Source organism: Somniosus microcephalus, chromosome 13, assembly GCF_052327205.1.
Source record: "Somniosus microcephalus isolate GS21.2 chromosome 13, FLI_Smic_1.0, whole genome shotgun sequence".
Lineage (NCBI taxonomy): Eukaryota > Metazoa > Chordata > Chondrichthyes > Squaliformes > Somniosidae > Somniosus > Somniosus microcephalus.
The window spans coordinates 114,420,106-114,432,918 of NC_140999.1; positions in this window are offsets into that span (position 1 = coordinate 114,420,106).

Genomic DNA, 12,813 nt, shown 5'->3' on the forward strand with positions numbered 1-12,813 from the left:
CTTGTTGTCATAGAGTCCTCCACCAGTAGAAAAAGTTTCTCTCTCTACCTACGCTATCAATTCCTTTAAAAACCCTAAAAACCTCAATCAAACTACCCCTTAACCTTCTGCATTCTAGGGAAAACAAGCCAAGCTTATGTCATCTCTCCTCATAATCTAACGCTTAGACGGCCTTCAGCCATGATGTCCTTCCATTCTGGAATTCCCTTGGCTGCATCTTTCTCACTCTACAGAAGCCACCTGTAAAGCTACCTCTTTGACCATGCTTTGCATCATCTCTCCTAACTCTCTCCTAATTCCTGCATGAAATCTGACCCCTCCCCCATTGTGAAACACTGTAGGATGTACCACTCTGTTAAATGTGCTTTATCAATGCAGCGTGTTGCTGATTGAAATTTCCACACACCTCAGAACTGTGGATGGTTTAACAACTGTATACATTTTTCCATAAACCAAGATTACTTTGAAAATAATTGGAATAAAATGATTATTCTTTAAGAGAATAATATAATATATTATGTTTTCCTCAGAGCAGAGAAGGCTGAGGGGGGACCAGATTGAGGTGTACAAAATTGTGAAGGGCATAGATAGGGTAGATAGAAAGGAACTTTTCCCCTTAGTAGAGGGGTCAATAACCAGGGGACATATTTTCAAGGTAAGGGGCAGGAGGTTTAGAGGGGATTTGAGGAAAAACTTTTTCACCCAGAGGGTGGTTGGAATCTGGAACTCACTGCCTGAAAGGGTGGTAGAGGCAGGAACCCTCACAACATTCAAGAAGCATTTAGATGAGCACTTGAAATGCCATAGCATACAAGGCTACGGACCAAGTGCTGGAAAATGGGATTAGAATGGATAGGGCTTGATGGCCGGCGCGGACACAATGGGCCGAAGGGCCTCTTTCTGTGCTGTATAATTCTATGACTCTATGGTCTCGATTTTGATTGGGCCGTGAGGCGGGCTTTGAGGTGGGCGGGGTGTTAAAATCACAAAAAATGGCAGGCGGGACCCCCACCCCCGCCTGGTTCCCGACTCCGAGCAATTTTAACTCAGGCGTGTCTGATGGTCCCGACTCCGTCCCGCATCCAACAGGCGGGACTGGTCTTTAAGGCCCTTAATTACCACCAAATGGCCTCTATAATCCTATTTTAACAGGCCCTTGCAACTTTAACCCTTTTCCCATGTAAAACACGCCTGGTGGGAATCACGAATTTGAAACCTGGCGGGCGCACTATTGCATTGGTGACTTTCAACTGCAGGTCAACCATTAAAGTTGAGATTTGATCAGCCATGATTTGCAGGTGGCAGGCCTTCGTGGTCTCAGGTCTGGGGCAACTTTTACAAGGCTTAACTATACCTGTGGAAGGTTGGTGCCTCACACCCATCTCCATTGTGACCTCCTGGGAAACCCCTCTCGCCACCTTCACTCAGCGCTTCCTCAACAGAGGCATATGCCAGAAGCATGGGAGCCATTTATTTCCTTTCCATCTGGGCATTAGAGGAGCTCGAGCATCAGCCGCGGCACCAGCAGATCCAGGAACAACAGCAGCACCAGCAACAGCAGCAGCAGCAGGAGCGCCAGGCTGCTGCTCACCCACCTGAAGCTGCACAGGTCAGAAGGGGCCAGCGCCTGGAAGCCCGTCGGCACAGGAGATACCCCCCAAACAGGGTCTACAGACGCAGGGTCAGCTACCTCAACATGTCTGAGCAGAAGTGGCAAAGGCGGCTCCGACTTTCGCGAGAGGTAGTGACTGACATCTGCGCAATGCTACAGCAAGACATGCTGCCCAGAGCACCAGGTGGACAACCATTACCAGTGGCCATCAAAGACACCACCGCACTCAACTTTTTTGCCGCAGGCTTATTCCAGGGATCAGCAGCAGACATCAGCGGCATCTCCCAGGTGGCCGCACACACTTGCATCACGCAGGTAACCGATGCCCTCTTTGCCCTCGCACACAATCACATCCATTTCACCAAGGATCGAGCAAGTGTCACGGCGCGAGCGGTTGGATTAGCTCATTTGGCAGGCTTTCCAAGGGTGCAGGGTGTCGTTGACTGCACACATGTGGCCCTTAGGGCACCCCATCGCAATCCAGGTGCTTTTGTCAACTGCAAGGGCTTCCACTCCCTCAACGTTCAGCTGGTCTGTGACCACAAGAAGGAAATTTTGCATGTTTGTGCCATGTACCCTGGCAGTTGCCATGACTCCTTCATACTGCGCCAGTCTAGTGTGCCTCTGCTATTCAGTCCACCAGACCAACTTAACGGATGGCTACTTGGAGACAAGGGCTATCCCCTGAGGATGTGGCTAATGACGTCATTGAGGAGGCCAGCCAACGAAGCTGAGGAGCGCTACAACTCCAGCCACATTTCCACCAGATCCATAATCGAGCAAACCATCGGTTTGCTGAAGATGCGCTTCAGATGCCTGGATAGATCAGGTGGAGCCCTACAGTACTCAGCAGCCAGGGTCTCCAGAATCATCGTGGTTTGCTGTGTACTTCACAACATGGTACAGCGTCGTGGCTTGCAGATTCCTGAGGACCAAGTGGCTCCTCACATATCCTCCTCCTCAGAGGAGGAGGAGGAGGAGGGCGAAAACGAAGATCCTGCAGAGGCCCATCAACCAGCGGCAGCATTACATGAGAACATTGCTGCCCGGGATGCAAGGAACGCACTCATCTTGGCCAGATTTGCTTAGCCTAGTCAATCAAACACTTTTGCTTCGCAGCTTCTTACCTGAGAATCGACAATCGCCAAGACCCTGTGGATTCCTAGCTATTTGACCAGCATACTGACAAGTGCAAGTAATCCGAAGCCCTCAATGTGAAAGTCCCATTTGCGAAATGACACACGCCACAACTGCAACATTTACCATTAGAATTTTTGTGTACAAGAACCAATCGATGGCATTTTTACAATAAACACAACATTTCACCCAAGCGACTACCCTTGTGACTACTTGTGCAGAATTTTCCTCTTAAGCGTGCTCCTACATAGTGCTTTCCCTGTGGCTTCAGCAGATGTGGAGGCCCCTTGCTCACTTTCCTGCTGCTCCTGTCTCGACACCTTTGGCGGGCGTCCTCTGGGGTTGCGAGCCTGTGAGGACTCGTCAACAGTCTGCTGCTCCTGCGGCTGTGCAGGGTTTGAGATGCCTATCTCACTTGGGTATGGACTCCAGTGGGGCTCTGACTGAGGGCTCTGCAGTGGCATGGAAGTGTGAGCGCTTGGAGAGGAGCCCCCACTTCCTTGAAGTCTGCCACCAACCTCCCTCTCATGGGTCAGGTTCCCCTCAGAGTCTGCAAGTGGCTGGAGAGCACCTTGTTGCACATCAGAGGGGCCATGGGGGCCCGTATCTGCAATGGCAGTCCTACTCAGAAGGACTTCCATGAAGGTTTGGTTTCTCTGTTCAATAGATGCCCCTCGCTCCTCAAGAGATGTCATTCTATTCTGAACAATGACCATGTTTTCCATACCTTGGTGACTAAGCTCCTCCATGGCCGTAGCCCTTCTCTCCTCTACCGTAGCCATCCTCTCCTGCATGGTAGCCAGCCTTAACACGGAGGTAGCCATCCTTTCCGCGTTGATGCGTTCATGCGCCAATGACTCCACAAAGGCTCTGCTCATGATTGCTATGGACTCCTCCATTCGCTCCACACTCGCAGAGACCCTGGAGACAAAACCTGCCAGAGGCTCCTGCATCTGTGCCTGGAGTTCCATCACTGCTGATCTCATGGATGGACCCAGAGGCAGAGGGTCAATATGCTGCTGAGCCGAGCTGGCAGTGTCCTGCGCCCTCCGACTAGGACTGTCCACTGCTGTCCCTGTCTCCACAATCTGCTGATGCTCACTTGTGAGCTGTGATACATCAGGTGACAACACTACTCTATGTCCCGAAGGTCCCACCGAGGTGTGAGTGTCTACGCTGGTGCTGGGTGCGCAGAATTCTGCTGACGCTGCGCCCTCAAAGGTTGCAGCTTCCTCTGAGGTGTCTGGCTGCTCAGTCTCTTCTTCCTGGCTAGGGGGGACGGATGCTTGTGATGGTCCTGTGGGGGAGTAAAGGAAAGAGTTACAGATGTGATGCCAAGGCTACATGCACATAGCTTTTTGCAGATGCTCATAAGTCCATCTGTCACAGCTTGACAATCATTGTCAGCGACTCATGCAATGTCAAAGAGAGAGATGGGGAACTTTTCTGTCACCAGCTTGCTGTGTTGCACCCGTTTGTCCGTCCCCCATGCGCAAATTATCCTCAATACCAATGATTTCAATGATTTCCAGGACGGCCTCCTCCCAGGGGGTAAGGTGTGCTATTGAGGGTGGCCCTCCTCCTGTCCTGGCTCGCTCTCTTTTGTTGTGAGCTCTCTTTTCCTGCAATGAGGGAGACAAGTGGAGGTTGAGTGAGAATGAAGGAGTGTAGAGATTGCATAGCATAGATACTTAGAAGGAGACAAAGATGGAGTGAGGTTGCAAGACCAAGGGCCCTCCCTGTGTGTTGTCAGTTGTGTTCAAAGCATCAGAATGAGAGGGAGTGTGAGGGCTGCATGGTGGAATAGTTATGTGAATGTGAGCATAGAGAGAGAGGGAATGGGTAAGGGTGCATGGATGTCAGTGTCAAGTGGGATATGAAGAAAGAGATTGCTGAAGCTGAGTGCTGGTGAGGAAAGACAATGGGGATCAGCTTGAGGGTGATGAGAAATTCATACTCACTATTCCAGTGCGCTGAAGGTCATAAAATCTTTTCATGCACTGTGTCCAGGTTCTGCGGGTGACTCCCAAGGAATTGAGCTCCTCAGCCACATGCATCCACACAGCCTTGGTCTGAGTGGGAGGCCTCTTCCTCCCTGATGAAGGGAACAGGACCTCCTTGTTGGCCCTAGCCCCATCCACCAATGCCTGAAGTGCTGCCTTGTCAAAGCAAGGAGCTGCTCTTGCCCTTCCGCTTGTCATCTCTCCTGCAGGTCCCTCTGACACCAAATGGAGGAAGCTTGGAAGCCTGCAGAAGAAGCAAGGCTTGCTGTGGACTTTAAATGCAGCAGCAATGATGATGTCATCGGAGGGGACTTTCAGTCATGAAAAAACCCTTGCAAAGGCTTCCCACATGTTGGAAATCAATTGGCCAATTGAGTTAAAATTGCATCAATCTCCCACATCCATTTAGATTCGTGTGGGAAACACGAAATTCGGATAACACGACAACAGCCCGCACCTGAGCTAAAATCACCCCCTATGACTCTATGTAACATCTACCATGACATTCAGATGCTATCGATTCTGGCTAAGGATCGTTGAAATTTCAGAAGAAAATGAAGATGGAAAAATCTGATTAATTGAAGCTGAATTTGATGGCACCTCTTGTCTTTGCAGTTCAGTGATAAATGTGAGCATGGAACAAGGGATGACAAGACAAAGAGAGCCACGAGCCTACCCAATCCATCAGATCCTCTAATTGTCTGAAGGTCTTGACTCCATCTTTTACCCAATCCTCCCACTTACTGGTCCCTTGACTTCAGCAAATATTCAGTAGAGATTTTCCTTAAGCTATTTTTAATTAAACAGGTACAGTAAAGAAACCTTTTTTGTTATTTCTGGAGTGGATCAAATGGGAAAACGATAAACCATGAATATTTCCAGATAGATCCTGTTGGATGACTTTTAAAGGAATGATGATTTTTATTCTCCTTAACTGAATGCATCAGAGATTTAGACCACTGCTGTCAGCCATCATTGGGTTTTATTAGGCGTAACTGCCTGATTTTAAAACCTTTACTAAAATGTATGTGCTTCTGCTGACAGGCATAATCAATCTTCCCTGTACATCAGCCCAACATGCAGTGAAGGCCACCGTGATTCTGAAAGGGGGATGGTGCTCGTCACCACGTGACATTCCTTAAATGGTGACTTCCTGATCTCAGCCCTGACATCAGATGGGGATGCCACTTATAGGCCACTGTGCGGACATCCTCAGAGTTAGCTGCACAGCAACATAGCTAGTGATCTTCATACAGGTTCACCGCCTGCCTTTTGGTCAAGGGATGGTGGGGATAATTCTATGATCTGGTGCACCCAATGGGAAGCTGCACTCACAGGGAGTGTGGGTCAAAGAATTGGGGCTACAATGATGTGCCCCATGGCTGTGAGCTCCTTCTAGGATCATGGGAATGCTGAATCACACCAGTCAGGTTACCTAAATAATTAAAAATACATTTTTTAACTTTCTTCCCTTTCTCTCCTGAAGGTCCTCACTTGTGCCAGGGTACAGCTCCCTGGGTATAATTGTCTCTGGTATCTCGCTACAGTGGAAATTTTACATGCCAGAGTTTAGATCCTGAGTGGCGGCAGACTATTTAATCATAAGGCCATGTAAGGTACTACCCAGCACCTTATACTGGAATGTGTGGATCTGTAGATATTGGGTGAGGACAGCATCTGAACCTGATCTACAGAGCCACACGTTCCAATATAAGGTACTGGATAGTGATTAGAACCATGGCTGACCCACTTCCTACATCAGGGATGCTAAAGCCCTAGAGAAGAGAAGGCTGAGGGGTGACCTGATATAGGTCTTTAAAATTATGAATGGGTTTGATAGGGTAGACATAGAGAACATGTTTCCACTTGTGGGGAGACCAAAACTAGGGGCCATGAATTTAAGATAGTCACTAATAAATCCAATAGGGAATTCAGGAGAAACTTCTTTATCCAGAGAGTGATTAGAATGTGGAACGTGCTACCACATGGAATAGTTGAGGGGAATAGCATAGATGCATTTAAGGGGAAGTAAACGAGTACATCCCACTAGATAAACACATGAGGGAGAAAGAAATAGAAGGTTATGCTGATATGATGAGATGAAGTAAGGTGGGAGGAGGCTCGTGTGGAGCGTAAAGACCTGCGTGGACCAGTTGGGCTGAATGGCCTGTTTCTGTGCTGTGCATTCTAAGTAATTCTATGTAAACCAAATTGTAGTATCACATCTACCACCTTTGTTAACATAGGAATCGACCCAGGAACCATCTATATGACTCAATTCCACACGTACCAACTATGTCATCAGGAGAGCTATTAAACTGTAGTAATATTATCAAACTATGGCCACCCTCAAGCATATAGCATTGTGCTCTCCCGCAGCAGTGCTCAATGTTTCATATGTCACAAAACTAATCACTGAATTCCAAAAATAGCAATAACTTTTTTATCAGGAGCACTTTCAGCAACCAACTGCTTTGGTTAAATGCCTCCTCTTGTAACCTTGTCATTTAATTAGCACAGAGGCCTTTCATGGCCTCAAACATTCCTGGCAATCGCTTAAATAATGAAAATCTATTGGAAGACTTCAAAAAAGATTCTGGTTTTTAAACATTCTAATTTTGCAGGAATAGATTACAATGTGACATTTTGCAATTACTCCCTTCACATAGAAGACTTTAGGTCCAAATCATTGCTTTTCAATTAGTTTTTAAAAAATTTATTCATGGGATGTGTGCGTCGCTGGCAAGGCTAGAATTCATTGCCCATCCCTAATTGCCCTTGAGAAGGCGGTGATGAGCTGCTGCAGTCCGTGTGGTGAAGGTACTCCCACAGTTCTGTTAGGGAGGGAGTTCCAGGATTTTGACCCACTGACGATGAAGGATCGTCGATATATTTCCAAGCCAGAATGGTGTGTGATTTGGAAGGGAATTTGGAGGTGACGGTGTTCCCATGTGCCTGCTGCCCTTGTCCTTCTAGGTGGTAGAGGTCGCGAGTTTTGGAGGTGCTGCCGAAGAAGCCTTGGCAAGTTGCTACAGTGCATCTTGTAGATGGTACACACTGTAGCCACGGTGCACCAGTGGTGGAGGGAGTGAATGTTTAAGGTGGTGGATGGGGTGCCAATCAAATGGGCTGCTTTGTCCTAGATGGTGTCGAGCTTCTTGAGTGTTGTTGGAGCTGAACTAAACCAGGCAAGTGGAGAGTATTCCATTACACTCCTGACTTGTAAATGGTGGAAAGGCTTTGTGGAGTCAGGAGGTGAGTCACACACTGCAGAATACCCAACCTCTGACCTGCTCTTGTAGCCACAATATTTATGTGGCTGGTCCAGTTAAATTTCTGGTCAATGGTGACCCCCAGGATGTTGATGGTGGGGGATTCGATGATGGTAATGCCATTGATTGTTAAGGGGAGGTGGTTATAGTTTCTCTTGTTGAAGATAGTTATTGCCTGGCTCTTGTGTGGAGCAAATGTTAATTGCCACTTATCAGCCCAAGCCTGAATGTTGTCCAGGTCTTCCTGCATGTGGACATGGACTGCTTCATTATCCGAGGAGTTGCGAATGGAAGGAGATGGATAAGTTAATCACTGGAGTAAAAAGGAAAAACAAACAGATAGCAACAATTGGTCAATTCAGAGAATTCAACACTTACAATGACATTTTAGATATGAACCTAGAATATCATGGTCTGAAAACTAGGACCAATAAAAAGTTGGCCAAAATGCAAGATGTGCATAAGGTGCAGTTGGTAGGGTTGCACCAAAGCAATAGATACTGAATACTAAGCAGCCAAGAGCACAGTAATTCATGCATATCCCATAGACCAGAAGTTAATAACACCGTTGAAATTTAGAGGAACCAAACTGCGCGCAAGTCACATCTGAAGCAACAGCACGTTTATTGAATGGAAACGTCTTCTATCGTGGTGTTCTGACTTTCTAAAGAGGTTTAGCATCACACTTGCATCAGGTCAATCATTTAGGAAATCAAGAACATAAAATATAACTAACCTTTGATCTGCCAGTGCTATAGCTGGGTCATGGCAACTGATGAAGTTTTCTGCACAACAGTGGTTACATGGCATATGCTAGACATGTCAGCTGTTGGTATTTCAAAGGTGCCAGGAACAGCTCCTTACATAGCTCAGCTATTGACTGCTTAAGTGGAAAAATACTGATGCAAGACTAGTGCCTCTGACTAAACCAAGAATTATGGGGGGAATTTTAACATCAAAGAGTGTGTGGGTCTGGAAGCGGGTGGGTAGAAAAAAGCGTTGAAATTGACAGCGCATCAGGGAGCCAACTCCAATCTACCGACTTCCGCATTTCACTGGAGTGCACTCAACAGCATGCGAGAAACCCTCTTGGGAGAGGCAGGTTACTAATTGAAAGCAATTAAGAGATAGTTAACATATTTTTTAACAGCAGTTTTCAACTTTCACTGTGGGTCCTTGGGTTTCCCAGGCTTCTTGGGCCTTGCCAAAGAAAGCAAGGCAAGAGCACAGTGGCAATCGGGGGGACTGAACAAATGACAGGCAAAAAGAGACCTCACTTCTGCTTCCTTGCCTAAGTGAAAGGCGTTTGCTCACAGGACTTGTTCTGAGAGTTTGCTTTCAGTACTTTGCAGGTGATTTCTACAACTTTGCAGGTGATTTTCACTACATTGGAGGTCACTCTCACTACTTTGGAGGTTTGTGCGCTTGATCTCCACTTTAGTTCTGTTGTGGCGGAGCCACCAAAGGACTCAGAGCGATTGTACATAATTCCTTTAACAGCAATATAGTTACTGTCTGTGCCTGTACCTTTAATTACACTGGTGTGGAGATGCCGGTATTGGACTGGGGTGGACAAATGTAAGAAATCACACAACACCAGGTTATAGTCCAACAGCTTTATTTGAAATCACAAGCTTTCGGAGTGCTGCTCCTTCGTCAGGTGAAGTGGAGAAATGCATAAAGACACAGCTTATATAGTCAGAGAATAATGTCAGATGTTTACAGGTAATCTTTCCAACTGCCATTTATCACACTTCGGCAGAGAAATAATCACAGCAATCAAAGGTGTGAATAGTGTCCAAACAGGTCAGTCAGGAAAACATTACATCAAAGAACAATGAGGTGGGGTTACAAGGGGTCAAATGTTGCAGATGCTGGGGTCTGTATGAAAAACAAAAAAACAGACAAAAAACATTTTTTTTGCTGGAAATCACAGCAGGTCCGGCCGCATCTGTGTAGAGAGAACAAGCCAACGACGACTCGAGTCTGGATGACCCTACATCAGGTGGGGTTACATGTAGCGTGACATGTACCCAAGATCCCGGTTGAGGCCGTCCTCATGGGTGTGGATAATCACACCTTTGATTGCTGTGATTATCTCTCTGTCGAAGTGTGATAAATGGCAGTTGGAAAGATTACCTGTAAACATCTGACATTATTCTCTGACTATATAAGCTGTGTCTTTATGCATTTCTCCACTTCACCTGATGAAGGAGCAGCACTCCGAAAGCTTGTGATTTCAAATAAAGCTGTTGGACTATAACCTGGTGTTGTGTGATTTCTTACATTTAATTACACTGTTTGACTGTACAATGTCTAGTTACCTTTACAGCGCGGTTTCAACGTGATGGCGTCATGCCGTTAGTCACGTGATGCCCCAATGGTGGGAAGAACGTGATGACATCATGACATCAGTCTTCTGACCAGAGGATCAGTCCTATTGGAGCCCTCAAGGAGAGTAGACCTGTTATTGATGTGTTCTAGCATTTTCTAGTTTAAACTCATTTCGTTTCATTAAAGTTCATTATTTTAATTGCCTGAGTCGAACTCAGTCTTTTTGATAGGAACCTCCATTCCTACATTGGTGACCCCGACTTCTACGAATGATTTTCGTGGAAGATTCGACATGGACACGAATGCCATCACGCTGAAACTGCCACAGTTCTGGGAGCAACAACCAGACGCCTGGTTCATCCAGGCTGAAGCCCAGTTCGCCATTCGGAACATCATTGCGGATCAGACCCGTTATTATTACGTGGTCTCCGCCCTCGACAGCGCAACTGCATCACGGATCATCAGCCTCCTCGGTAGTCCTCCTACTGACAGCAAGTATGATGCAATTAAGGCGCGGTTGCTTCAGGTTTTCGGGCTATCAAAGTCGGAGCGTGCTCGCCGGCTCATCACGCTGCCCGGCCTCGGGGATTCCAAACCGCCTGAGCTCATGAGCCAAATGCTCACGCTCTTGGGTGCTGAACCGGAATGTTTCCTCTTCCGGGAACTTTTCCTCTATCAACTGCCTGAAAAGGTTCAGGCTGCCCTAGCCAGATCCAACATTACAGACTGCGCCAAGCTTGCGGCCGAAGCCGATAAGATTTTCACGGTTACCCAGCAGTGCTGCATGGCCACGAGGCGCCCACCCCCCACAGACGCAGTTCCGGCTTCTCCTACAGCGGGCTGGTGCTCCTACCACACCCGTTTTGGCGCGAAAGCACGATGCTGCCATTCCCCCTGCAGTTTTTCGCCCACAAAAAAACCAAGAAAGCGCAGGCGGCGTCCCTGGCGACGGATGACCAAGTCTAACGGGCGTTCCGCGGTGGCGATGGCCATCGGTTCTGCGGGGAAACTCCTCTATATCACCGATTCCCTCTCAGGCCGCCGTTTTCTTTGTGACACCGGGGCGCAGTGTAGCATTCTACCTGCGCCGAAGCTCGACATGCAGACTGGGAACCTCGGTTTTTCCTTCATAGCGGCTAATGGCGCAGCTATTCGAACGTTCCGAAAGCGGCGGGTCGAAGTCTGTTTCGGCGGTCAGCGCTTCTTTTGGGAATTCGTCACGGCCACAGTCTCACAGGCTATCCTAGGGGCGGGTTTTCTGTGTGCCAACAGCCTACTAGTCGATGTCCGGCACCGGCGGCTGATCAACGCGGCCACCTTTACTCGATTTCGTGCTTCCACGGTACCTCCGTGGCGCGCTCCATTGCCTGTGCTTTCCCTCCTCCAGATGACTTCACGCGGCTCCTTGGGGAGTTTCCGGAGCTGACAAGGCCCACCTTCTCCTCCTTGGCGATGAAACATGGTGTTGAACATCACCTCACCAATACTGGCTCCCCGGTTTATGTGCGGGCTAGAAGGCTCGAACCCGGCAAGCTCGCAGCTGCGAAGGCGGAGTTCACCACGATGGAGCGGCTCGGCATCATTCGGTGATCCAAGAGTCCCTGGTCCTCGCCTCTCCACATTGTGCCGAAACCAGGCGGCGGCTGGCGGCCATGCGGTGACTACCGATGCCTCAACGATGCCACCTCTCTGGATCAGTACCCGATCGCGCATATCCAGGATTTCTTGGCCCACTTGGTGGAAAATTCTATCTTCTCTAAAGTCGACCTCATCCGTGGATATCACCAGGTTCCAGTGCACCCACAAGATGTCCCGAAAACTGCAGTCATCACCCCTTTTGGCCTCTTTGAGTTCCTGCGGATGCCGTTTGGCTTAAAGAACATAGCACAGGCGTTCCAGCGTTAATGGACTCCGTTCTTCGAGACCTGCGTTTCATTTTCGTCTACCTTGACGACATACTCATCGCCAGTGCCAGCAAGGAGGAGCACATCTCCCATTTGCATTCCCTCTTTACGCGCCTCAGCCAACACAGTTTAATCATCAACCCGGCCAAGTGCCAGTTCGGCCTGCAACAAATCGACTTCCTGGGACATCGCATAACATCGGACGGCGCCGTCCCTTTGTCGACGAAGGTTGAGGCGGTTACTTCTTTCCCGCGGCCGTCGACAGTCAAGACCTTGCAGGTCTTCTACCACCGTTTCGTCCCCAAGGCGGCTCAACTCATGCAACCTTTGTTCGAGGCCCTCAAGGGCAAGTCCGGTAAAGATCCAATCAGCTGGACAGCTGAGATGGTCCAGGCGTTCGGCGACACCAAGAACGCTTTGGCCAACACAACCATGCTGGCGCACCCACTTCCAGGTGCTACTATCGCCCTTACCACCGACGTGTCAGACTACGCCATCGGTGCAGTGCAAGAACAGTGGGTCAATGGCACGTGGCAACCGCTGGCATTTTT